Source organism: Aulostomus chinensis, chromosome 24 (assembly GCF_037954235.1).
Source record: "Aulostomus chinensis isolate RoL2024-O1b breed Wild chromosome 24, RoL_Achi_v1.0, whole genome shotgun sequence".
Lineage (NCBI taxonomy): Eukaryota > Metazoa > Chordata > Actinopteri > Syngnathiformes > Aulostomidae > Aulostomus > Aulostomus chinensis.
Genome location: NC_141343.1, coordinates 15,212,254 through 15,238,749, shown reverse-complemented (window position 1 = coordinate 15,238,749; position 26,496 = coordinate 15,212,254). Strand labels below are relative to the sequence as shown.

At 46.0% G+C, this 26,496-nt stretch overlaps 1 protein-coding gene across 1 annotated transcript in view; it reads left to right on the top strand.

Annotated features, from left to right (window-relative positions):
* The first annotated feature begins 8,213 nt into the window (after positions 1-8,213).
* gal3st3 (galactose-3-O-sulfotransferase 3) overlaps positions 8,214-26,496 on the top strand; it is a 31,789-nt gene continuing 13,506 nt past the window's right edge. Inside the window, exon 1 of the mRNA XM_086197854.1 lies at positions 8,214-8,469. The gene's annotated coding sequence lies outside the window, so the exon portion shown is untranslated. The remainder of the gene's footprint in view (positions 8,470-26,496) is intronic.

The window sequence follows — 26,496 nt, the reverse complement described above, 5'->3', positions numbered from 1 at the left end:
TTTCTCTGTTGCATGGCTACAAAGATGGATCATCTGGCTGATGCATGACATGGACAATCCCCCACGCTCGCCACAGTGATACGGTTTCCCTTCAGTGTGAAAGCAACAATAGAGACCCATGAGAAAAGTTTTTACTCCAAAGCTTTCACAGCCAAAGGGTTTCTCTTCACCAGGAGAGGATAAGAGGGCTCCCTGAGGTAGAAAACATCATTCCTGGTCACTGGTCCCTGCTGTTTGGCTTTTGTTCTCCTGCTCATGGGAAGGCTCTGACACCCTGGTGGTGTTTCTCTCAACTGAGGTATCTGGAGCGGTGATCGCTTATGGGAACGAGTCACCACGCTTCTGACATCCTTAAGGTTTCTCTTCAGCATGAACTCTCGAATGAACCTAGAGCCCCTTTAGAGTTCTGAAGTCTTTGTCAAACTTCTTACAGCAGGTCTTTTTTTGTACCTTCCTGTTTCTATGGTGACAGGACGGAAGAGCATATCTGAGAGATGCAGCGGATCGAGGGTGAACGCTCTCATCCCCGCGTAGATTCAGAAAAGCATCTCTGCATGTCAACCCTTGCTAGACATTCGTGGCGCACAAACCTGGACCGCGTCCTCCTGTGCTGCTGGAGCCCTGCTGCAGCCGAGGACCACATGAGTGTTACCATGGTTTCCAGTCTTTGGGCATGTGCCCAATGCAAAAAAAAAAAGACTAATCAGAGATGCCAATCAATCTCAAGGACACAACTTACTAGAAATGATGCCAACCCTTGGCTGGCCTAGGAACGCCTAAAATTGATCCGTGCTTTTTGCTGCTGCCGGACAAACAAACTTGTGGGTTTTTCTCCGCTGGTTCTTCCGGGCCGTCCTACAGCAGAGGGACAGCGTTTACTGGTACAGCAGCAGCAAGTCACCCGCCCTAAAGACTCGGACTGGTTGTGCCATGCGGGTTCTCACAGGATTTAACTGTTTGTGTCTGTTTCTGGTAAAAAAAAAAAAAAAAAAAAAGCCTCTGAGAAGGTCCTCCCGCTGTACCGGCGGAGTGTCTCTGGACCCGGGCGTCCACACATTCCCTATCAGAGACAGAAAAATGGCTTGAAAATAAAAGACAGCAGAAGTAGTTTGGTTCTTTGTACTGCAGAGGGCGCCAGCACCTTTCTACTTCTGCTGGGTTGTGAACCCTGATCCTGTGAAAACTCTACACAATCTCATCTTGGGTCTTAAGTTTTTCAGCTGTTTCTTACCGAAAAGTACCCTGGGAGTTGTAGTGAATTTCTACTGCTTTTTTTAAAAAAATTAGTGGTTAAAAGTATTTTTACTCAAGTATTCTACTAAAGAATATAAAGTTATCTGTACTTTACTTATGTATTTATATTAGGGAGACAGTATTTTACTCCATCACATTTTAAAGGAAATATTGTACTTTTACTAACCTATATTTATCATATTGACTTACTTTAAGAAGAAATCACAGTGGCAAAACCTAGAGGAGATGATGTACTTTTACTACAAACAACAAGAATACATAATCATCACAACTGGAGCACTTGAACAACCTTTGAAGGTCAATGGTTTGAGGACTGAATGTTCCCAAGCTGAACACAGACTTCACCTGGTACTACAAGTGACCTCAGTATCTGGATGAGAAAACAAAAGCTTAATTCAAGGTGTCTGAACCAACAAATGTTCCATCCCTCCATCTTCTCCTGTTGAGGGTGGTGGGGGTGGAGCCTATCCCAGCGGCCTTCCCCCTGGACAGGTCACCAGTCCATGGCAGGGCCAACACATAGAGACAGACAACCATTGGCTCTCCCAGCCATGCCTACGGTCAATTTAGAGTCTGGATTAACCTGGTCCCTCTTGATGTCTTTGGACTGTGGAGGAAGCTGGAGTACCAGAGAGAACCCAGCAGGAACAGGGAGAACATGGAGACTCACACAGAAAGACCCCGTGCTCCAGCTAGTCCCACAGAAGTGATGCGGTGGGGGGGAGGGGGTCTCATTTTAAGGCAACTTTTTTAAGGTGATGTATCGCTTTTATAGCTTAGATGACGTGAGGGATGATATATTAATAATCTAAAAGAGCTGCTATGCAGGTCAGACTGGAGCAGGCTCATCTGAGCACAGACCTGCTGCTGCTGCAGGCGCTAATGGTGATTGCTTCCTGCCGTATGTGACGGCCGCCGGTCCAATTTCATAATGTGTATAGATTATTGTGACATCATCGACCAGCAGATTAACACGCTTCAGCCTAGGGGAGCAGGGCCGAGTACGAACATCCCCCTGACGCCTCTTGGCATCTTTGTTGATATCAGAGTTCAACGATGAGCCTCACATCCAATTATAGAACAGTTGGAACGACACGCAAACTACATTTGGACTGAGAAGAAGACACGGGTCCAGAAACATGGCCGCCGTCACATACAAACAACACTCAGAGGTCCATGTTTTACACAGAGATGCAGAACACAGCTCCTTCTGTAGCTGGCGGCTGTGACCTTTGACCCCGAGCTCAGTAACATGACTACAGGCTTGGCTGAGCCAGCATTCGCCAGCAGCCTCGCGACACATAAGCACTGCCTTTATACCACCAGGCAGCCGTGTTCCCTCAGACGTCCACATGGTTAATTCATTCGCCGCATGAGAAACCCACTAAAAACCCGTTGTCCACCGCCAGGAGTGAGCTGCGTGTTCAGGGGTGACACCTGAGCTCAGGTGGGGGTGGGGAGGTCGTCAACACATGCATATGTACAGTCGGACGGTTCCAGGGGTGTGTGTGAAACCCAGTATCCATGCTAATGCCGTCCACAGCAGATTCAGAGGGTGAAAGGAGGGAGAGAGGAGGAAGGAGTGTGAGTGTGTGTGTGTGTGTGTGTGTGTGCGTGTACGTGTGTTTGTGCGTGGGCGGATTGGCGGGTGGGTGGGTGCGTCGGGGTCAAGGGTCAAGCCAAAAATGAAGAGGAAGAGACGGGACAGAAGTGTGTTTGTGTGTGGGGCAGAGCTGACAGGAGGCGGTGGAACGTCTGAATCATCCGACCGTTGTGGATCAGTGGAAGTTTCTCATCAGTTCCCTGAAAAACTGAGGAAGACAAAGGAACATTTATCAGTTGGATATTTACTCTTAAATATGGATTCCTTTTCATCAAAAATGTTTGTATCGTCATGCGTTCTCGTTCGATTTAAAACGGTACCATCAAGGAATTCATTCCAAAGTGGACCAGAATAAATGAAACTGGATTGATTCTACTGACTCTCATGTTGCAGTGTTTGTTAGATAAATCCTCACAACTTTTCCTAAAGTTTCTGAACTTTTTACATTTTCTTGAGAAAAAAAAAATGCCAGGACTGGAAATGACTCATTTCAATTTTCCATGATTTTTCCAGGTTTTCCGCCACATGAACACTGAGTTTCCTTTTCAAGACAGCAGTGTGTTGGACAGACCAAGCGAAACCCTTTGGTCCATCATGAGTACCGTCACAATACTGATGAAATACTCCGTCGATGCAGCTCACCGTTACAGACACACAAATGCGGGTGGTAACGACAGCGTGTCAATACTTTTGATTTCCTCGCTCTAAAAAAAGGGTTCATTCATTGTGTTTAGTGGAACCTGCCAATCAATCTTAGGCTGACAGTACTTAATAACGTACAACAGAGTACTCCGATGTACTTATATGTGGTCTAATACTACTCCTACTAAACCCAAAGAGAAGCCTTACATGACTTGCGTGTGACTTTTTCGCCATTCTGCTTTACTCTTTAGCTGCTAGCTAACGAACCGTTAGCCGATTGTGTGCTCATGAGCGGCTGTTTTTTTGTCAGTTAAACATTTAATTGCTGCAGTGATACTTCACCCACATGAAGCATTTCTCCTACCAGGGACTCACCATTAAGGGTCTGGAACTCACTTCTTCCTTCATGACTTCAGAGAACATCAGTCATATTTTTAGCTTGAGGCTAACAGCGACTAGCAATGGAAAAACTGCCCAGTTTACACTCAACCAGTGTGATCTACAAATACTTTGATTTGATCTAAAATCAAACTAGCTAGCACATGTCCATTAGCTTCAAGTTAAAGGGACGTCTTGTGTTTTCTGACTTCTGTAGTCACCAAGAAGTCAGGCAGGGTTGATAAAAAGACTTAACGGTGAGTCATTGAAAGGCAAATTCCTCTTTTTTCTGGTGAAATAACAATTGAATCCCTTGTTGCCTTTGGTCATACAACTAAAAGAAGACGTCACATGTCTTCTTTGCTTTGGTCAGCTGAGGGTTTCTCCATCTTTTGGTTTGGCAACTGCGAGTGCACTGCAGGTATTTTATGGCTCTCTTTGAGCTTGACTGGCGACCTCGCACGCCACCTCCTGATGCTGAATTATTCAGCTCCTTGGAGGGTGCGTGGAGGGGCCTGTGAGTGGAGTGAGGGACCCGGCAGAGGTCGGAGTAATGTCACAGTCCGGCCAGCACGCTGATTGCACCCTGACAGCTCAAATGGAAGATGAAGCCAAGCGTAACCAGGGAACCGTAGCAGTCGAGCCCCTGCCTCTGGAAACCCACCGCAGGGAAGGGAAAATAACACTGAGAAGTTCTGCGTGTGGAAAAAGTTTGAATAAAATAGTATTACATCACTGAGTCATTTTGAGAGTGTCATTTTTGAGGGATTTCGTTAAATAAAGTGCGATCATATGGAAGAGGCAAAGCCAGTAATCAGACTGGTACGGGGCCATCCTGGACCAGGTACTCAGGTAGGAGACACCTGCTTGCTGAGAAACACGGGTGATGGAGATGGCACATATTGATGTTTCTGACCCCTCTAGTGGCCGAAGCAGTTATGGACACAGGAAACCATGGAATCAGGTGACGCCCATATACGGGGAAGAGGTCATAAGAAGGCAAAACGCTGGCCTATGGCATCAAGCAGGAGATATTTTGAGAATTCAACAACTTGCCATGATGGCTGTTAATCAGGGGAGCAGGTTGGGATTGTAGCAACAACCACTGAACACTGTAGGAGAAGCATGTTCTGTAACTGGACTCCCCATGGTCCCCGTGGTCCCCTCTTTGGTGAGAGTCCGGTTAGCCTGGAGACACCTACACCCTTGATTTAAGTCCCAGCACCACCTAGTGGTCAAACGACCTGCAAATGCGCAATAGTGCCCACACTAGAAGGTCAACTATTTGTAATTTTGGTGTGCTATTTGTCCCAGTGTCAAGGAAATTCCTTTCGGTGATGCAATCCGGTTGCGTTACTTCTTGAACAATCACGACATTATCACGCTCCTCCGTGGGTGACAGCAGGCGCCTGTTACTGCCAGATAAGGCAAGGTTTTGCACCAGTTCCATCTGTAAAGGGCATCTTGGGACGTTACTGCTAAGACTGTAAGAGGAGGAGTTTTGTTACGTCACTATTTTAAGACTGGAAACTATAAATATCCTTGAGTCTGCCTGTGTGCAAGCAGATGTATTCTCTCATTTATTAGAGAGGAATTTCCGACACAACAGCGTCATACTTCAAGACCGATGCATGGCAAAGCAAAAGTGTGACTTACGCGTCGACGTCTCGGTGAATTCTGTTATCACATCACATCGGCAAATACTTTTCTGGGATGAGACATGGCAGGAAATGACCACCTCAAACAGCAGTCACCTCTACGCTTCCCTACTTTTCATGTTTGCCTTTGGATAAGGGCAATCAAAAGGAAAAAAACCCTGAAAATACTGGCAATGGATGGATATCTTTTACAGCTAATTTGTGATGGGTTTTTCTTATTACAACTCCAACAACAGCGGAAATGTAAAACTGATAGAAAACAGACAGGAAGCAATGCGACGCCTCTCATCGATTCAGATATTGTCTTTTCAGCAAAGAGACGTCACGCGTGATTGCTGACCCACAAACATGCCAGAAATAATCAATTACAACAGCGCCGTGAGGTGTTGAACGCTATGGACATGTGGTGAAGCTCCTCGAAGGAGGATCAATAGGAGGAAGAGATGACGTAGTCCAAACACATGGTACCGTTCCTCCTCGTAATGAGCCATACGGAGGAGACAATAGGCCGGAGTGTGACAACCCTACGCCGATACCTCATTAAATCTTTAAAACCTGAATCCAGATCATTATTTAAACAATCTAACCGCCACCGTCCAGCCAGCATCTGCAGAGAAACACGCCTCAGAGAGGGACGCGAATAGGATGCCAGAACAGGGAAGTGAGGACACCAGCATCCTATTATCATAAGAAAAGGGGAAGCAAACAGCCAAATTCAAATGTGCCATTGAATAAAACATATCTCGTTATCATCTCTTCCAGCGACATCTAAAGGGCGTCAGCAACTACATTATGTCGTTCGCCTCACCCCTACTTAGTTAGCTTGGTTTCTGAATGCTTACATCCTGCAAGATCTTCATTAACTTACTTGATCACAATAACAATCGAGTACTTAGCCGTGCCAGCTCACTACTGCTGTGTTAGAACACTTACGAGGAGACCGAGTACATGGAAACTGGCTGTTCTGGGTCAGTTATTAGTGCCGGACTCGCAGGACCTAGAATGGTCTGTGGTCTTGAGCTTTTTTTAAGGTCATCCTTGCATCCCAGTAGGTGTTTGTACGACAGTTAGATACTTTCCCTCAAGGCATTACTGACGTACGTGTCCAGGTAGGTGACAGGTGACTGTTGACCTTAACTTCACATTCATGGCAAATTTGAGGGAATTCCCTCAAGGCGTTCCCTCGAGACCTCAGGTTCGGGGAAAGTGGGTTGTATCTGGTTAGAGAGGGGTTGGTCTTTTAATTTTCTGGTCTTAAACCAAATTTGATGGTGTCATGGATCAATAAAACCTAAAAGCACATGAATAAGCAGATAGGGACACCACTCAGCTGTGCCTATTTTTCAGTCTCTTCCCTTAACGTGTTGTACTTTTAGTGTCATTTGATCTCTTAGACAAACTATAGCTCACTTAGTCAACACCAGCAAGGATTCAGTTCCTGCTGGCTGTGCCTTGGCAATAACAGTCTTGTTTCATTGGAGATGAGTCACTAATTTCATCGCCTGGTTGAACCCGTTTATCCACCCTGTGTGTGAAGGCAGGGGCTCGACTTCGGCCGGTCTGAACTTGATTACTTTCCTTCTTGGCAACATCTGAGGGTTTTATCAGCTGTAAAGCAGAGGGCTGGATATCAAACTATCAGGTCCCTTCTCACTGTTCCCCACAGTACTGTTAACTCTCATTTCTATTAGTATGTTACTTGTTCCCACAGACAGTTGCCATTTCATCATATATTTGAAGGAACCGAAGAACTGGAGTTCTTTGCCTCTGAGATGTGTGGAAACCTTCTGTTCTGGGTCAGTTTTGGACTCTTTGGGAGCAGGAGCTAGAATGGTTAGTGGCCTTGACCTTTGACCAACAACTTTTTCCAGGCTATCTTTGAGTCACGGCGGATGTTGCTATACTTTTTTTTTTTTTTAAGAATTTCCCTAAAGGCATTCTTGGGCGATTGTGTTCCTCTTTAGACCTAAAACTTTACAGTTCATCCTTGAGTCCCAGTGGACCTCCTTAAAGGTGTTCCAATGTTACTGAGCCTTGACCTTAGATGACCAAAATCTATTCAGTTCATCCTGAAGTCCCAGTGGAACTTGTGGCCGTTATTTTAGAAATCCCTTTAAGGTGTTTTAAAGTTTTCTCAGGTTGACTTTGATGTTTGACAACCAAAATCTTCAGTTCGTCCTTCGTCCAAGAGGCAAGTCTGGAGAAGCCGCACATTTATAAAGAGCCCACTTACAGTTTCATGATCACTGGTACCAGGATAGCAGTCTTTGTAGTACTCTGGTCTCCAAGGGAAACCGGACCGTAAGCTTCAGTGGATCCTTACCGAGAACCTGTGACAGTGCTGTGGTATGGAACCCTCATTGGGTTCTTCACTGAGAACGCCATGGTGTTTGCAACTTTTAATGCAACACTGACATAAACTTGCTGTATATTTGTATGAAGATTACCCCCCCCCCCACACACACACACACACACCACCCCCACTCCAAGTGCGTGTGTATGGGGGGGGGGGGGGTTGAGGAGGGACTATAATTTGGTGCGTCCGCGTGAAGCAGCATCTCCGCATTGTTACCGGGAGAGGGGGGGGGGGTAGAGAGAGAGTGAGGGAGGGACAGAGAGGGGGGAGAAATAGAGAGAGAAAGAGAGAGGGGTAGAGAGAGAGAGAGAGAGAGGAGGCAGCGCCGGGACTCGTCAGTAGCCTCGGATCACGGACACTCGGCGGTTCGCTCCCTCACAGAATCAAACACCGACCAGTCAGGAGCAGCAGGCGAGGAGCGCCGGCGTGAGACGAGGAGGAGCCTTAATCCCAAACCTCGAGAAAGAAGGAGAAGAGGAGGAGGAGGAGGAGAGGAGGCGCGGGGCTGACTGCCGGCTGGCCGGGACACGGGCTAGAAATCACGCCACGACAGTCACATCGCCTCTGAGATGACAAAGGTGGGTTGTTCTCGCGGGCGGGAACAGCAGCGGACGGTGCGGCTTTCAGACAGGAGCCCGGGCCGGCGTGGCGCGTTGGACGCGCGGTTCGGCCGCGTTTAGTTTCCGTGCCGGAGGTCTCCGGTGGTGTCGCGCTGCGAGGACAATGACGCACCGATGGCCGCGCGAGGATTCGTGGACGGAGGGGGGAGGGGGGTAGTGGCGGGTCGCGAGATGCGCGGAAGGTAGTGGGATGCCCCCCCCCCCCCCCCGATCTAATCTGAGCTGGCCCACGTTTGGCTCCACGCGAGTAGGTTTCGTTTTGTTTTCGATGTCCCGTGTGTGTGTGTGTGTGTGTGTGTGTGTGTGTGTGTGTGTGTGTGTGTGTGTGTGAGATGAGTGGGATGATCGTCTGATCTATTGTCTAGTTAGATCGTCAATTATCTAATTACTGCACGCGGAGATCAACTAGGTTTGGATCTATATATGAATATGAGTGTGAGGGCAGGACTCGCGCGGGGACCGTGACTCAGTCGCACGCGAGTTCTGTTTCCGTCTCCTGGTTCTGCTCAGCTGAACTGGTTCTGCTCTTCCGGATCTCGTGGTTGTTTTAGTGATTACTTGATTGATAGTTTACTTACTGACACGTGGAAAAGCCCTAAAAGTCACGTGATCTAATTGCTTTTTTTCCAATACTTTTTAAATTTTAAATGTTTAAAAGAAGAAAGAAGCAAATGTTTAAGAATCTGGAACCAACAAATATTCACAGTTTTATGTGTCGGACTAAAAGTCTGGAAGGACGAATCCACTTTAAATAAATGCGAGGATGATTTTTCTTTCCATTGATTGATTGATTAATTGATTGAGTTTATTGATCATCTGAAAAGAATAAAATAATGACAATGAAAAATAAGGAAAACAATTACGAAAGCATGCAGAGAGAAAATCTTGTTATTAACACGTTGCCTAAATAATTAACTTTATTCCTTTTTAAAATAACAATAATAGTAATAATTCTGCATTAATTATCATGAATTAATCTTAGACATGTGTCAAAGAAATGTCACTATTCTTCATACCGCACTGGTTTTGGATTTCGCTTGTAAACTTAAACTGCCCAGCAGAGGGCGGCGACGTTTCCTGGCTTCTTCTGGTCCGACAGAAATGTAAAGAGACGAAAACCAAGAATGTGCTTGAATGCCGCTTTGTCCCCCAGAAACGAAGGAATCAGGTGAAACAGTTGCTGCGAACGTGTCCTGATAGGTTCTGTGGCTCGCAATGGCGGTTGTTACGGACGCCACCGTCCAAGAAACATTCCAGTACTCTGGGGCACACAAGAAATATAAAAGTTTTATATCAACGAAATCGACTTGAACTGACAGAATTTACCTTTGTGATTAATTTGGATTCATTTCAATTCATTCTTCTGTTGAATTCGCGGCATCAGTGCGGATTTCTGCTTAAATGAAGGTCAGCAGGCAAGGCGGTTCTTTGGTACGGCCCCGGGACGCAAGCGCACGGTCGCGCACGGGCTGGACCGCCTCCCAAGCTTGCTGAGGCTTGAAATCTGATACCAGGGCGTCCCGAATTTTTTCTCACCTCAACCGTCCACCAAGGACGCAGCTCAACACAGGTTGGAATGAAAGCGTGGTTCTGTTTGGAGAACAGTGACAACGTACACACACACACACACGCACAGGTTGAGCTTGTGAAAAAAAACAGGCAGTACAACAAAAGCGTGTCGTGCTGAGTACGATTCGCTGCGCCACACCAGTACACCTCATCGCTACAACCGCTCCAGACTGAGGGCTCCTCCTTCGAGGGCCAGCACCCAGGGAGGGCAGTTGATTCATAAAATTCCAGACGGGACTAGGACGAACAACCCCGCTCTTCACTGGCCCTAAAGATGCAAACTTCCAGGGACCTCGAGCCGGAACGGCGGCGCAGCTCACTGTTGGCGTCATGAAGTGCTCGCAGGTCGAGGGGGGATGATGCAGGCGTGATGAGCTGATGCTTTGTCAGAGTCCCTGTGTTGCAGGGGTCCGTATGAAACTATGACCAGTTGCTCCTTGGATATGTTCTCTTCCAGATTTTGGTACTTAAGACTAAGATAGTTGGTTCTATGCTAGAGAACGAGAGTGTGAGACCATGTGACATCACTGTACAAGACTGTTGTAATGCCAAATGTCAAGTTGGCTGTCGGACCTGAGGGAACCTGCTCAAACGGGTTTGACCAGACCACACAGCTTCGTAGTTCTTTTTTCTCTTTCAGAATTTCAAATTGTGCATTTTAACCAGAGGTACCAGGACCTTTTTGTTAGTTTGGACTTCTCTTCGAGGAACCAAGAGGTTCCTTTGGCCCGTTGCAGCTACGTTCCCCTACATGCTCTCTTCTTCTACTGCATCTCGACACACAACTGATTGAAAACTAGCCTCGCCAGTTGCACGTGGCGGCTGAAAAAAGAGAGATCTCACAAGTACTCAACCAACTGTAAATTATCAGAACTTCAGGCACCCCCAAGGTTCCTGGACCTTTGGAGAGTACCTCCCCCCAAGCAGGGGCTTTTCTGGGGGAGGATTAATTAACCAGGAACTAAATTCAAACCCTGTTTGCTGCAATTTGAAACGCAGAGTTCCTTGAAAGGTTCTTAGTTCCCTGGGGGAAGTTCCTGTGAGATTCTCTGGTCCTCTTAGTTCCCTGTAGACGGGGCGAAGTTTGTGGTAGAGTTCGCATGTCAACATCGGTCCATTTATATCAGTCACATGGATGTTTTCAGGTAGAAAGACGATTGTAAGTAAACTTCCCGCACTGCGGGAGTATTGGTTCTGATCGGTTTGGAATGCGGCCCCCCATTGTAGGGTAGGATGAATCTGACCAAGCATCGGTCTGATCTGGTTCAGTTGCGGGGCCAGCAGGTGTAAGATAGTTTGCCCATCCCTCCTGGACCGCCTCGTCCTTTAAAAGTGCATTCAACTTTGTGACTGGCTCAGATGAAACATCCTGGTCCTTAATCCACCTGCTGTGGACACAATCAAACTGGTAACCCTTCCACATCGGCACGGTGAACACACCCTGATCAGGATGTGAGAGGCGGCAGGGCCACGGGGCCGAAGGAGGGAGGGAAGGAGGGAGGGAAGGAGGGAGGGAAGGGGGAAGGAGGTTCTCCGTTCGTGGAGATGGTGACGGGTGTTTAAGATGAGCTTGACTGATAAGAGCACTTGTGATTAAAAATTTACTTGTGGGCTTCGATGTTCACCACAGAGAGCTGATGAAGTGTGTGTGTGTGTGTGTGTGTGTGTGTGTGTGTGTGTGTGTGTGTGTGTGTGTGTGTGTGCGTGCTTGCATTTATTCAGCAGCGGTGTGGATGTGAGCCCAGGCAAGATTACTGCTCCATGTTAACAAACCTCTTGGTTTGACCCTGGTTAGCTTTCAAACACACACACACACACACACACACACACACACACACACACACACACACACAAATAATCAATGAATATTTTTTTCAGCCAGTTGAAGCCTCGGAGCAGAGCGTCTTTCTCCTAATTGGTGTCCATTCTGTTGTCAAGCAGGTTTAAAAAAAAAAAATGTAGCGAAACAAAAAAAAGGAAATTAAGCGTGTTTCCATCCAAGGGTTTGGATGTCCTCCTTGGTCAGGAGATGGCGACAGAGGCAGCGTGGCGTGTGGAGGATGAGGTCATCTTGGTTGTCCACTGGCGAAAAGCTGTCGTTGCGCCTGCGATCTAGCTGGTAGAAACCACGTTGCAGGTCACTCGAAGGTGCTTCAAAGCTTTCTTTTTTGTTCCTGTCTTCTTCTGGAAATGGTGGAGTTGTTTTTCAGTTTCTACTGCCGTGCTTGGAAGTGTGGATGAAACACAGCTGGTGACGTCCTCCAGGGCTCGCTGACTAAAGTTTCTGGTTCAGTTCTGTTCTTCTGTCCTGTTATTTAGGGTGTGTGTTTCAAACAAACATTACTCACTATTATGAACTTTTTGACAGTTCTTGAGGTTGGAGCTATTGAGTCATATGAGTGTGTGTGTGTGTGTGTGTGTGTGTGTGTGCAGCAGATGCACGCAATCTAATATATCTTTAGATCCCCTGTGGAACTAAATAATTGTGGTTCACTTGCATGTTGAATCATTCCCTTTTTTTGAGTCAAGTACAACATCCCTCATGCACACACAGGCGCGCACACACACACACACACACACACACACACACACAGAGCCAGTCAGAGCCTGCCAGCCGGCCCTCAACTGATTTAGAGACATCGGCACTTGAAACATCCTTTCAAATGTTAACAGGAGAAAAGTCTTGAAATGGTTGGTCGGGGCTCTTTATCTCTTGTCAGAACTGTAAGAAGGCTTTCATGGCGGTGGCGTGCCACGGTTCCTCTGACGGTGGCTACTGGTGCCAGATGAAGACAGATGGGAGAGGGTTTTGTTGGGGTTTGGGCCTGAGTCCAGGGAGCTGCCCTTGGTGCAAATGGTTTCATCTGTTTACTTGCTGATGTCTGATTTCTGCAGACCCTGGATTAAAAAGGCCTGGCCAGAAAGATTATGGGAGCAGAGTCCCAAAGTATCCGTGTGGCCCTGCTGTCCTGCACGCCATGACTGCATTAATTATTAGGGCCTGAGCCTGAAGGTATGTTTGCTCGTTGTAATTATTTTTATTGTAGGACATACAGGTGGGACGATATCCTGGTTCACTACAAATACTCCCAGCTCCATCCTGTTGTGTTCATTAATAAGACCCAGGGTTCAGCTGAGTCGGCTATGGATCTAGCCTCAAGTGGCAACTGGAGGAACTGCAGGTTTTAGACACATCCGTATTGCTTGATATTACATAGCCAGAAAAAAAGCAAAAAACAGCCAGAAAACCTTCTAAAACACAGATAATTTGGTGAGAGTTTACATTGAAACCTAAACAAAGGAGTTTGGTTGACCATATCGAACCAGTTTTTGTTGACTACAGTCAGTAAAGTCTGCTTGGCTATACTAAATAAAGCTTTGCTCGCTACAGGATACTTAGCCAAGTTTTGTTGGTTTTACCGAGTAGTTTTATTGGCTAAACTTAACCAGGTTGTGTTGGCTGTATCCAACTCAAGGAATTGGGTTCGGTATACCTACCAACCAAGAAGTTTTGTTGCCTCACCCTAACCCAACCGTAATCATAAATTAAAAAAAACAACATTAAAAGGTTTTAAATAACAAGTCAATAAGTTCAGAAAATAAAAGCTCACAATTGCAGATAATCTTTGTTATCTTTCTTTCTTGTACTTCCTGGCTACCAGATGGTGTGTTTACATGTAGATAAAGAGATACCAGTGTGTACCTACAAGGGTACAAATATTTGTTGCCAGTTGCTTGGGGTGGAGTTTGGGGGTGTGGCGGTTGGGGGGTGTGGCCCTCTGTTCTCGCAGTACTGTTCCTGTTCGTTAAAAAGTACATTTCTAGCCTCTTAAAGTCCAGTACTTTTGAGCTAACAATCTTCATAGAGTACCTCGTAGTACAACCCTCATTCCTCCAGTGTGTTTTATAGTTGCAGGACAGTCTTTTCCGGTCAGAACATGAACCGGGTGAACAAAGTGAGCAGCAAGCATGCGCGTCTGCAGAAGCAGGTCGTGAATGTGCTGGTGAAGAGCCTGAAAGCTCTGGCGCCGCAGCTACATGGTCCTCGTGGGGAGATCGTTCCCTCCAGAATGGGCCATGTGTGCCAACCATTTCATAATTAATTTACTCTGATTAAAATTATTATTTGCACAATTGTTTCCGTAATCAGATTATTGCTTTATATGGGATTGCAGTGGATTATATGCATGCACACATACTCAATGTCATTTTTCCTCAATAGATATTTTGAAAAATGAGTTCCTAATCTTCCAGTGATGGGTTTATGTGTCCTGCTTGAAACCTGAAGTCAAATAAGGGCAGACTCGGTTGGTTTATTCTGACGGTGATCATCCCTCTGACTGGACTTTATATTTTACGTCCCGGTGGTGTTGTTCCCATGAACCCTGAGGAAACAGAAACCCCTCAGAGGAGAGAGAAGCGAGGCTCATACCCGCTCAGAAAGCCACATCAAACAAAACACAATTGTCTCGGGAACAAATGAGGCTATCAGCTCTGTATCAGCCAGCCATTCAATGCTTTATCTATAGAATCAGCCGCTCTAAACAATCCAGCAACCAGATACTCGGAACTGAATATTCAGTACTTGGTTAAGTCATAACATCCCAGGTTAAATTGACTGGTATAACGTGTCCTTAGTCAACCTGGTCGTAGTGATACAAGGAGGGTTGAAGGAAGGGCGACTGGTTTTAGATACTTGGAGATTTTTAGTCTCTCTTTTGTTTCTATACGGAGAGCAAAAACTGTTTGGACTTCCATGAATTCCCCCTGGCACCATGCGAAAGACCAGCGTCTGGTAGCAACATTGAACGTAACATTATGTTCATTAATTTGAAGTGGCCGTAGAACCCTGGAGGACAAGGGCGAGTAAATTCTGACTGAATGTTGGCTTTATTTGGGTGAACTATCCCTTTCAGGCACAGGCGGCTCCGGCGCGGTTCATTTATTATTGATTTATCCAAACTACACTCAGGCGTGTGTTTTGCCGTCATCGCTGTTGTGAGCGTAATGACAACAAAGCTTCAGTGTAATATTACAATATTACAGCAGTTACAAAAATATATGGAGATATCAGCAAAGCTCATTCAGAATGTGAGGAGAGATGCACTTTTCAGTCAAACACGAGCTAACATACACGTATTAACACTTAGCATCCACGCTAGCTCAACCGTGTCGTAGCTGAGACGTCCACTGACTGCAGCAGTTTACCACCGACGGATGTAAACTGAAGAGGAAATGGTTCAGCTTGTTTGGGTGTCACGTTCAGCCTCATCCAGCTTCTTGAACATGCGACTCAACGAACTGTCGTGGTGACGGTCGTAGGAGTCAGCAGAGTTTCAACAACAGTCGCATTGGAGCTAAAAGAGAAATGTGAGGAATGTATCTGTTTAGTTCGGCGTTTACCAAAAGTAGGAGCACGATGGATGGACACTCGAGACCTCGATTCACTTACCGACTTAAAAAAAAAAGAAAAAGTACCATAACTAAAAAGAGCCGTTGCAATGATTCAGGGGTTGCTGTCGCCGATCTGCTGCCAGGGAGAGTAAATCTTGAACAACCAGCTGAAATAATCTGCAGGCTGAGTTTCCTTTTTATTACGGTGCATCCTATTACTTTGAGCTGACACGAGGACGCAGAATCACATTCAGGGGCTGCACACATACAGACCTCACCAGACTTTGGTGATGTGTGTACCTGTCTGTGCTTTTGCTGTGTTCATTTACACCCGTGCGTGCGTGTGTGTGTGTGCGTGCGTGTGTGTGTGTGCGTGCGTGTGTGTGTGTGTGTGTGCGCGTCCACATGGTCAGTGTGCATTAAAGAGGGCAGGCGCCCCCCCCCCTCCCCCCGGCCCCTTAATTAATCGGTTTTCTGGCTGGAGGGTTTTTGTTATCAGGCCATTACACAGAGCTCAGTCTCGTCCGAACAGCATGATCCCAGAGAGCTGAACACAGGTACACACGGCTCCTCTGTACTTGTGATGACACTCACTGGTAGGTACTCCCACAGGGGAATCTTAGCATCAAACAAGTTTTGTTTATTTATTGTAGTTTTGGCCATCAGTTGTGGTCAAACTACACTAAAGTAGGCTGAGTATGTAAGTCAGCTTCAGAGATCCGCCAACAATGGCCTCAGGAGACGCTGAATTTGGAAAAGAGAAGAAGATCTCTTCTTGTTAGTGATGCAAAGAAGCTTGAGCTTGTGCAGGATGAAAGCTTGATTACAGATGAGTTCAGGGTTTCTCTTCTGCCTGCACTGCGACTTTTCATCAGAATTTTCATTGGCCTTCCAGACTGTGGGTTTACTCTGCGCACCCTTTGCAGTCAAGGTACACTGTTTAACCAGATTTACTCTGTCCCCCAGCATGTGGAGGGACCATTGACCGAAGTAGGTCTGCCTCCAGAACAGCAGGTGGCAGTCAGACTAGAACAGTGGTAAGCAACGTGCCTTTCGATCAGCGGAACTAAATTTAAAGACTGTCGAAGAAATGCTGCTAGCTTCTTAACCTGAGACAACTAAGGGCGTGTTTCCACTGGCTCACTTCGGCTTTGGTCGGGTGGGGTCGGGTCGGGTCGGTACAGCTCGGTACAAATGTGTTCCCACTAGCACTGGGTACCACGTCAGCGTGGGTGGACTCACTGGCCGAGAGTTCCCCGGCGTAATTTATGTGCGACACAACAGCAACAATGGAGGACATGGAGGCAGTGTTACGCTGTTGCTCAGTCTGTGGTTTTCAACTAAATGTGAGGGAGGACAGACAGGCGAGGCTTCAAGCGGCGAAACAGAACCCCCAAGAAAAGAATAAAAGACTTCACCAAGCGATGACCAGGATTCCACCGAGGCCAGGATGATAGGAAGTAGACAAAGTAAGCGGGTAAGTTACTCAATCAGCGCCCTGCTTTGTGTTTACGTCACATTTTAGTCCCCGCTCGGCTCACTTGGAACCCCTGCGGAGCAGGAAACGGTTAGTACCGTGTTGGGGCCAATGGAAACGGGGCCAAACTGACCCGACCTGAGCTGAGGTGACCCAGTGGAAACGCGCCCCAAGTGTGTCTCTTTGTAGAGAAATTCATTGTTTTCACTGCAGTTTCGCCTGGCATGATGAGACCCCCACCCCCACCCGCCTCCATCCCAGGTCACCATGTTCACACAGGCATTGCTTGACTGTGGACCTGGACATGTGTAGAACGTCCAGGATGATTCAAGTCTATGTGCTGAAGTCAGTAAGTGCCTGACTGCAGCATCTGCTTTAGTCTGGCTTTGAAAAGCCTAGTTTTAGTCGCACAAACACAACAACTGTAAATGCACCAAGTGCCAATACGCCTTGTACAACATACGTGTACCTACTGTGTATTACATACAGTGTCCCAACACTCAGTACTTTCCTCTAACTTTCCTTCCACACACGCATCGCTTCAGCCATCTGACTGCAGAGGAGTCTGGCTGTTTGTTCGGGATGTTCAAGCGTCGTGTGAAATCTGATTACAGTCTTACAGAACTTCCCTCAGCGGTGGGGGGGCAATCAGTGTTTCTGCCCCCTGCCCAGCGTTCCTCTGTGGGACTCTGTCTGCAAAGTCACATGCTTGAACTTTTTGGACAAGTTGGCAACTTTGTCGAATACTGAAAATATACTTTTGACACATGAATAGTTGCACCAAAATACAAAGTCAGTGTTCGTTCTGGGCTGGTTCAGATTTGGCTCAGCAAACACAGGACTAGAGTCATCAGAGCCCTGTCATTACATCCCCGTGGTGTAGTTTAAATTCCCCTGATAGCGGCTCAAAATGGGGATCAGTATGTGAATGCAAGTGCGTACGTCGATCTGTTACAACATTTATTAGTCCTGGAACAGGACCCTGCTACATCCCACTTATCTCCAGCTAATAATGTATTCAGGCCTTTCCAAAAAGGTATTTTTGGCAATGCAATTGCCTGTTAATGGGTTGTTTGGTTTCAAAGGTGATCATTTTCTGAATCCAGTAATGAACACCTTTGGTCCCAGAAATCTTTACCTTCTGCCAATACTTGTTAACCTCCTCGTCTTGATGTTCTTGGCCTGGATGGTCCTTTCGGAACAAACCTTTTCTCTGTCCATTTTTTGCGCTCACTAAATCAGATGCGCAGGTTTTTTTCTTTGAACATTGAAGGCTTGTAACTGAGGGGGATACATGCACAGACAGGACAGTTTACACAGGTGGCAGCGCTGCTTTTCGCTGGCGATCGGGGAAAGGAGGTAGTCTTGTCCTGTTGTTCTCCTCTGTCTGGTTCAATCACGCTGTCAGCTCAACACATTTTCCTAGCATTTTTTTTTTTTTTAGAAATTTTAGGGCATATTTGTCGAAGCGCCACGTGATAGCAGCAGGAAATAACATGCCTTTTTGTATTAAAAAATAATGGTTAGGGACAGGCAACTGCACCACAGCTCTGTTCTCATCTCTCGATTTTCTCCACAGGCAGTGTGCTATCTGCCCTTAACATTTTTAGAACTTGGGAGAACAGTCTGCCTCTGTGATTGATTATTCAGACCTCGTTTGAAGTGGTCGGTTATCTGGAAGCGTCGCCCGGCAAAACCTCTGTGAAAAATCCGGAATCTGGAGTCCACATGAGGGTTGCGGTTGACAGCAGCTCAGCAGCAACAGACTGGCAATCCCTCCCTCCGTGGAAGTGTTTTCCAAATTTTGATTTTGAATTTATGACACTCGAAATTGTAAAAACAACTAAAATGTTTGCTCTGCCACTGATATCCCAGTGCAACACTCCAGATCTGATCAGAACCGGATAAGTTATCCTCCATCTCTTTTTATTCTGCCAATTACACCCGCAGACACAACCAGAGTGAACCGGGTCACCTCACTTTCTCTGCTTGATAAGCGGTGCGATTTGCTTGCTTCGGCGATAATCAACAAACCAGACCAGACACCCAATTAAGCCCGTTTGACCCGGCAATAATTGGTTATGAATGAGGACGGCGCCTTCGCCAGGGGTATGTAATTGCTTGCAGGGATTTTCACCATCAGAGCGATGTGTTACATTGATCTAGCATGTATCGATCCAGCTTATTGCTGCGCGCACGAGGAGGTTATGAGCTCATTATCCAGGGCTCTGTTTGTAACTGCAATAATAGATGGAGTAAAGCTGACCAGGGTTAGGGTTCACTAATGGAATCATTTACAAGATCTTACCTGCTATTAGTCTGATAAATAAAATGTGTTCTTTTTAACGCTTTTGCCGCATTACTGATCTTGTTTATCCCCCCCGGGCACCCTGAAATATCATTGCCATCACAATTTTGTATGCAAGAGACTCAAATATCTGGATAAGCAGCGGTAGATTTGTTGAGTGCTTGTTTTGATTCCCACCTACGTTTCATCACATTGATTAAGTTATAAATAAATGACTTTTCTAGCTTTTTTTTTTTTTTACAGTTGCCTCTAGTTATTTTAGGAGAAAATGTATCCACAGCCCTCAGGGTTTACCAGAGAAAATGCCTTGAAGCATGATGCTTTTGCGTAAAAAGTAAGTTGTCTCCATGTAGAAAGATAAATGCACTTTTAAATATGTCCTGATAAATAAAGGTTACTGTTCTCTTTAGGTGTAGTTTTGACTTGACATGAGAGAAATACCTTGAGATTTTGCCGTGTTACATCTGTATATCTAGTATGTATTAATCTTATCAGTGTAGTACTGTACTCTTACAGTATTAAGTATTCCAGTGCCATTCTTTGTGGGTTTGCAAAAAAATTGTCTCTAAAATGGTGTGAGTTTGCAAAAAGCTTCACATGAAACCAACAGTTTCACGCAATTCAGTGCAGGATTGATGACAACAACAAACTGACAATGTAGGTCAGAGACCAAGACCGCTCAGTTGTTGAGGCTGGCGTCCTAAAACCTGGTAATAAGATGTTTCTTGCATCAATAAATAACCCACTCGTGAATTTTGCAGCTTTTAACTTAAAAATGATGGTTGCTAACAAGTGGCTAAACAGAACGTCAGAGTTTTTACACAGAAGATTGTGTAGCATAGTTGTGCTGAGGTGGTGTCCGTATTGTTTTCTCTATAGCATGACGTTAGCTTACACTGCTAACCATCGCCTTTACACCTCAAAAATCACGAGAGGGGTCAGTATTTAAGATGGTATTTCAGTCTCTCAGTGATTCGTCTGTCACAGAGTTTGTTAGAGGAGTCCCCTTAACTATCCCTTTAGCTTTAGGTGACGCTAACCTCTGAGTTACCAAACATCCTGGCAGTGTGTCACATGGTCATCTGGCCATTTTTGTTAAAGATTGTGAAAAATTGTTGACATTTTCTCATAACTTTCTCCCCAATAAAAATGCTTAATTTCTGCAACTCTACAACACTGTAGTTTTTGTGTCAGCATAGTTTTTATCTTGTTAGGCGTGCTACATTTCATAAATTAGCTTGTTTTTGGCCACATTGTTGCCATGGTAACACTTTCGATTACGACATAGGGACATCAAATTTGTCAAGACCTCACTAGTGACTGACTTATTAGCTTTATGAACTAAAATCAAGCAAGTTATTGATCCAGGTCTTAAACCTGCTTATGCATGTTATGCTAATGCCGATGCTACATACACACAGTACTCAATACATGTAGACCTGCTACCGATAGCAAGTCCCTTTTAGCTGACACAGATGCAGGTTGTACTTTTGTGAACATCTGTTAAAAGGATATAAATGAGAATATATTTAAATGAGTGATTAAAGCCTCATTCATGACACGGTGTCACTGGCAGAGAACTTCATCCTCATACACTTCTTTAGCTTGTATCCTTGTTCCTTTTCCCTCTAATCACCACGGCCGCCACATCTGTCTGTCCACCTCGCTAGCTTCTGCAATGTGCTGATGAAAGCCGACAAGCTTTTCATACAAGCTTGTACGTATTCCGCCGCTGTGCTGAGAAGCCTTTAATGTTCCCCCTGTCTACAATCGTGACAGCGTCTCTGCCTAATTGCTGCACGCAGGCAGCTCTTTTGGTTTCTGCTCCGTCGCCGGTAGAATCAAAGCTCCTCGGGTTGAGATACTCCCGTTGGGGGCGTGCGGGATGGAGGGTTTCGTGAGGGGGTAAAGCCGAAAATATCCTCAGAGAGAAACTGCTGTGTTTAGATTCATAAATATGGCTGCTTTGTCATCATGATGAAGTGGGACCCTCTCTTTTATCTTCAGCAAGGAGGAGCACACTGCAGCAGAATAAACATCCAATAAAACACAGAGTAGACCATGGCCCAAACAGACCTGCTGGATCGCTCAGCTCCGTGTAATTGGCGGTGAGATGAGACACAAAGGAACAGCAGCACTGGAAGCTCGCTGAAGAACCCACAAGTGCAACTAAAGCAAGCCCAGGTAAATTCAGATGGTGTGCACGCCGGGGCAGCAGGGCAACACGCCGGCCATCAAATTAATCTGGCAGTGAAGAATCCTGCGTGGTATGTAAATGAACAGCTGAGTTGCAGAACCTCATGGGGTTCCCTGAGTAGAATATGAATGCGGATAAGTAAAGAGGAGGGAGTGATATTTTGACAGAGTGCTCCCTTCTGAAAACACACGGCTCGGGTGAGCAGATACTTCACCGACACGATCCACAAATGAAGAGTAAAGCTAACAAGCCAAAATCCTCACACGGAAGGCAGAAAAAAGGCGCAGAGAGTTGCAGCAAAGCTTGTTGTTTTCCTCGCGTCAGCGTTGCACCGCTCACGATCGCACTTCTGCCTCAAACATCAGGAAAGCGCTCATCCTGAACCAAGCACATACATTGGACTTAGTTGTTTTGGCAATAATTCAAATTCCAAAGTCGTAATCCCATTGGTTTTGCTAACATCCAGGTCAGCTTACAAAATCACATCTCCCCTTCAGCGCTCTATTGAAAACCTGTTTAACCTGCGTGGACTGGGAGTTCCGCCAAATTACATTCAAATCCCCCGTGAACCTTATTCCTCATTAATGTCTTTGTGCTTTTGCAATTGTGACTATTGTCTAGACGACAGACGACTTCCCCTCCTCACATGCCTTCCATTACTTTACCACACAAAAGAAGCCGCATCTTTTGAGCGTTCATGACCCAAATTATAATCTCGTAATGCGGTGATCTGCAGTGGCTCGCACCAAGCGCAACGCAGTGCTAGAATAAGTACTGTCTGTTCATCATTCAAGGCTCGGTCGCCTCTTGTTTCAAAAGTATGAGCTTCATTTTCAAAAGGACTTATGTGTGGACTGGATTTTCTTGCATTATTTCCGCAGCAAAACATTTTGATAGGTGCTTCTGTCCTTCTGTTAGGGGAGCGACTAGCTTTTCTTTATCCTCTTACTATCACTTGTTCAGGCCGAACAGCCCACTGTAGGGATTAAGCTCTGGACCGCTTTGTTTATATGCAAAGAGAAAGAACAGAAGACATGCTTGTCATTTGACTTCACCAAAGGGAACATTGTCTCCCTCCCCGGATTTGGCTCAAGGCTCTCGCCGGTACGAAGTGATCTTTCATCAATAAGGACACAAATACCTGATGCTGCCTCTGCCTGCTCAATTAGTCACTCTTCTTGTCTCTCTCCATTTTCTCTTTGGTCAAATACCTTCTTTCTCAATGCTCCCCCCTCTGTCCTCTCAACCCATTTTCTTCTCCTTCTCAGCTGCTCTCTATAGGGGGCCATTTTGGGCGAGATATAGCTTGTCTCGGTAGGTCTACAGGGACCCTGGAGACGAGTAATGATCCAGACACACTCTCAGGCACATTCGGAAAGACATCACACACATGTTGGATGCACTAGATTTGATTCTGTCTGGCTGCGTTTCCAACAGGTCCAGGAACAGGGTGGGGCAGATGCTTAAAAAGCACCATAGGGACACGGACCAGAGAGCCCTAACTGCCTTTACTGTAAAGATAAAGGGATGGAGGGTAGAGTGATGGAGCGAGGGAAAGCCCAGCGGAGAGGAGGGGGAATCATTGAGATGCAGCTCAGATTAAAGTAATGAGGATTGGAGGGAGACTGGGGAGGGAGCGATAACACAGACAGAAGCTGTGATCTTCTTCGTCTCAAAGCTCCTACAAAAGAAAAAGTGTTTGATTCACACTGATGCGGCTCTTTGTTCATCGGCTGTTAGTATTAAGCTCCAAGCTCCACCTGAAGAAGCTGCTACTTATCGCACTTTCCATTTCTTTTAGCCATAAATCACAGCAGATAACAAAATTCACTTTGTGTTTTAAAGTTAGGCGGCAGGACAAGATATAATTGAAAGGGACACCAGTAAAATATCTTAACAGCTCAGTGACACAGGAAGGGAATTAAGGTTAGTTGATATGCGAGGCCATGAATTCCAAGGATTGTGGTTACAACTCCAAAATTATAACGCTGATATAAGATGGAGCGTAGCTTTAGCTCAAGCAGGCCTCAGGGTCAAGCTCGTCATCAGCTGCTCCCTCCTTCCATGCCCTCTACTGGTGAGAGACATTCAAGACACCTTATTTTCTTCTTCCTCTGCCTGATGTCTTGTGACCTCCTCCCCAGCTCCTCCTTTGAATCCTGTATCTGACCTAATAAATGCCGCCTCGGTTATCATTGTTCTGGTTCCTATGGAGGTCTTTGCTGTTTCTGCTCTTCCTGCTTTCAGACTTTCTTGTATTGACATGGAAGGGCAGGGAGGTCCCAGGACAGACCGCCAAATTAAAATCACTGCAGTGGCAATTAGGTTGCCTCTCCCACGGATAATTATGGGTCTCTCCTCAGGGATAAGGACTGGGTTCCTGTGATCGTTTGTTGCGATTATTTTGAACCGCCAAGTGTTGGCACCAACAGTTACTTCACTCTCAACACTTGATCAGGAAAAATACAGGACAGTTGTGCAAACCAAGGCCTAATTGTGTGTGAGACAATGAAAAATTGATTCTGTTTCCAGTTTGAATTGTTATTGTCTTACATATCTATAGGTGATGGAATTGTTTTGTTCATTGGAACCTATTGGAACTTGCTGGTAGTCCACATGGTAGAATGAAGCTTGCGCATGTACCTATCAGGGCGTAAACAAGCAAGAGGCTGTGTACATTTTCTAAATATGTTATAAACACGTCCAAGGAGTGCTCCTATAACTAGGCTTCCATCTACATCCCACATTTGTAATCAGAAAAATGGCAAATTCAGAAAAAGCAATGGGAATTTGCTGTGTGCTTGATTCTTATCAAATAGGTAATATTGTCATTTTGGGAGGACAGTACAAGTGGAATATTGGTGTACGTATAAAAGTAGCCTTTCAATCATTTTCTGCTGTTTTGACTGAAGGCCGGCTGGATTTGTTCACAGTTTGCTACTGAAATCAAATCAGAAATCGTCCAGCAACGAGGAGTGCTTTTGTCAGTTTGTTTCATTGGCAAAGAGAAGCGTCCGTCAGCTGCTGACTTACCTGACCCGGCCTATGATGCGTCCAACCGAATGAAACAGATGGACTCTTTGGCCCCCTTGGCTGTCAAGACCAAACGGCCTAGAGAGGAGGCACAACTGTAGCAAAATCATTTTAAGCCTCATATCTTAGAGGATTTTAGAGATAAAGCCTCAGACGTAAGCAAACAGCCTTCCTGGGAAATTAATGTATTTCTTAGATCGGGCCAGAACAGTCTTTGAGGATTTCTTAGAACTCCTCTCTTCATGCCTCCTCCCCCACACGGCCTTCATGATTTATACATTAGCTCTCCACCATGGAGTCCTGTCATTGTCCCTCTCCTGAGCGGAAAATAAAGTATTTGTCCTTGAGCACTAACTCATGGGCAGCTGCAGATGTTCCTGTGTCATGGTGCAGCTGTTAGCAGCTCAGCCTCAACTCAACTGCCCATCCAGTTGTTGGTGCTGCCCCCCCCCCCCCCCCCCATTAAACAGAGACAAGCCAGCGCAAGGTTACCTTGAGAAATTCTAGTCCCTGTACCTGTAAGTAATGATAATAAGAGGTGAGACCTATAGATCCCCGCAGGGATGCGATGGAAGGTTGGGCAAGGACAGACAGAGACGGATTAACTCTAAAGGGAATCACAAAAAAGAGGAGGGACAACACATGGAAGTAAGGAGGTTAGGAGGTTAGGGAACTTCGGGCACCCAAGAACACAACCCACAACACCAGGGTTCAGTGCTTTCAAAATAAAACTGGAAGAAACTTGGAAAAAAACAGGGAGAATCTAAGCGCCTGTCTACGCTGGGTTTGTCACCTAAGGGGGCTGTTGGTGTGCTGCGACGGTACGGAGAAAAGCCCCATCAGAGTCTGTCTTTCCTGCATGTAACAATAAGTTATAATGACATTGGTATCCAGTTATTGAAAGGGTTCTGAGATGGGACACCCTGGGCTGTGGCACCATGTCAACGGCCCTTTACTCTGGATTCCAAACAGTTTGGCTCATCCCCGGTTCCACCCTGCTGAGTTGCCTGCATGCCGTCAAACTTGAATCACCCGCACACCAATGGACAGTGTCACGGTGGCAACATCCACTTATTTCACAGTTTGCCTGAGCCCCCCCCCCCCCCCCCCCCCACACACACACACACACACACACACACCGCCCTCCTATGGTCATTAATTTGGGGAATGGAATTTCAAACTGCTGTTGGAAATGTTTGTGCGTATGTTAGTTTACCCCGTGATCACTCACTCGCTTCCAAACTGCCATTTTCCACATTGGTGCTGAAGGGCAACGCTAGTGCTAATGTACCCCTCAGGTCTGGGTGCTGAAAGTGCGTGTGCGTGTGTGTGTTTGTGTGTGTGTGTGTGTGTGTTTCCACAGTTTTAGACATTGGTTTTCTCCTCTCTTCCTGGCGGTGCTTGGCTGGTTTTGGTGCACAAAGACAAACAGCATATGATAAAGTAGGCATTACGGATCGCTAATCTCATACGGATGAAAACCATAAAGCCTAAAACTTGTTTGTGTGTGTGTGTGTGTGTGTGTGTGTGTGTGTGTGTGTGTGTGTGTGTTTGAAGCCCTACAGATGGTACGAATTGTAAATGTCCCCTGGAAGAGGTCAAAAGTCATCATATGAGCTCGGTACAGACGACGAGATCATCCAGTCAGGCAGCTGCTGTTGCCCCGGAGGACTGAACATGAAGCTACCTTCATACGCTCATTAGCTCGTCCTCAGCTGTGTGTGTGTGTGTGTGTGTGTGTGTGTGTGTGTGTGCGCGCACTACAGACTGTTTAATTAACATCTGTGTGTGCCTAAGCGTGGGGATAAGTCGATTTTGTTTGGCTGCATCTATCAACTCCGTTTTTACTCTCCTTGAATTCTAAACTCCCTCGTCCTCGTCACCGTGCCAGTGACTTCACTCTCCCCGGGGTCAAAACTTGAACCAAATCTAAGATAAACCTCTTTCTAAACTCAAAACCATGTTTTCCATTTCTTCATTAACAGCTGACATTTTGGAGATACAAGA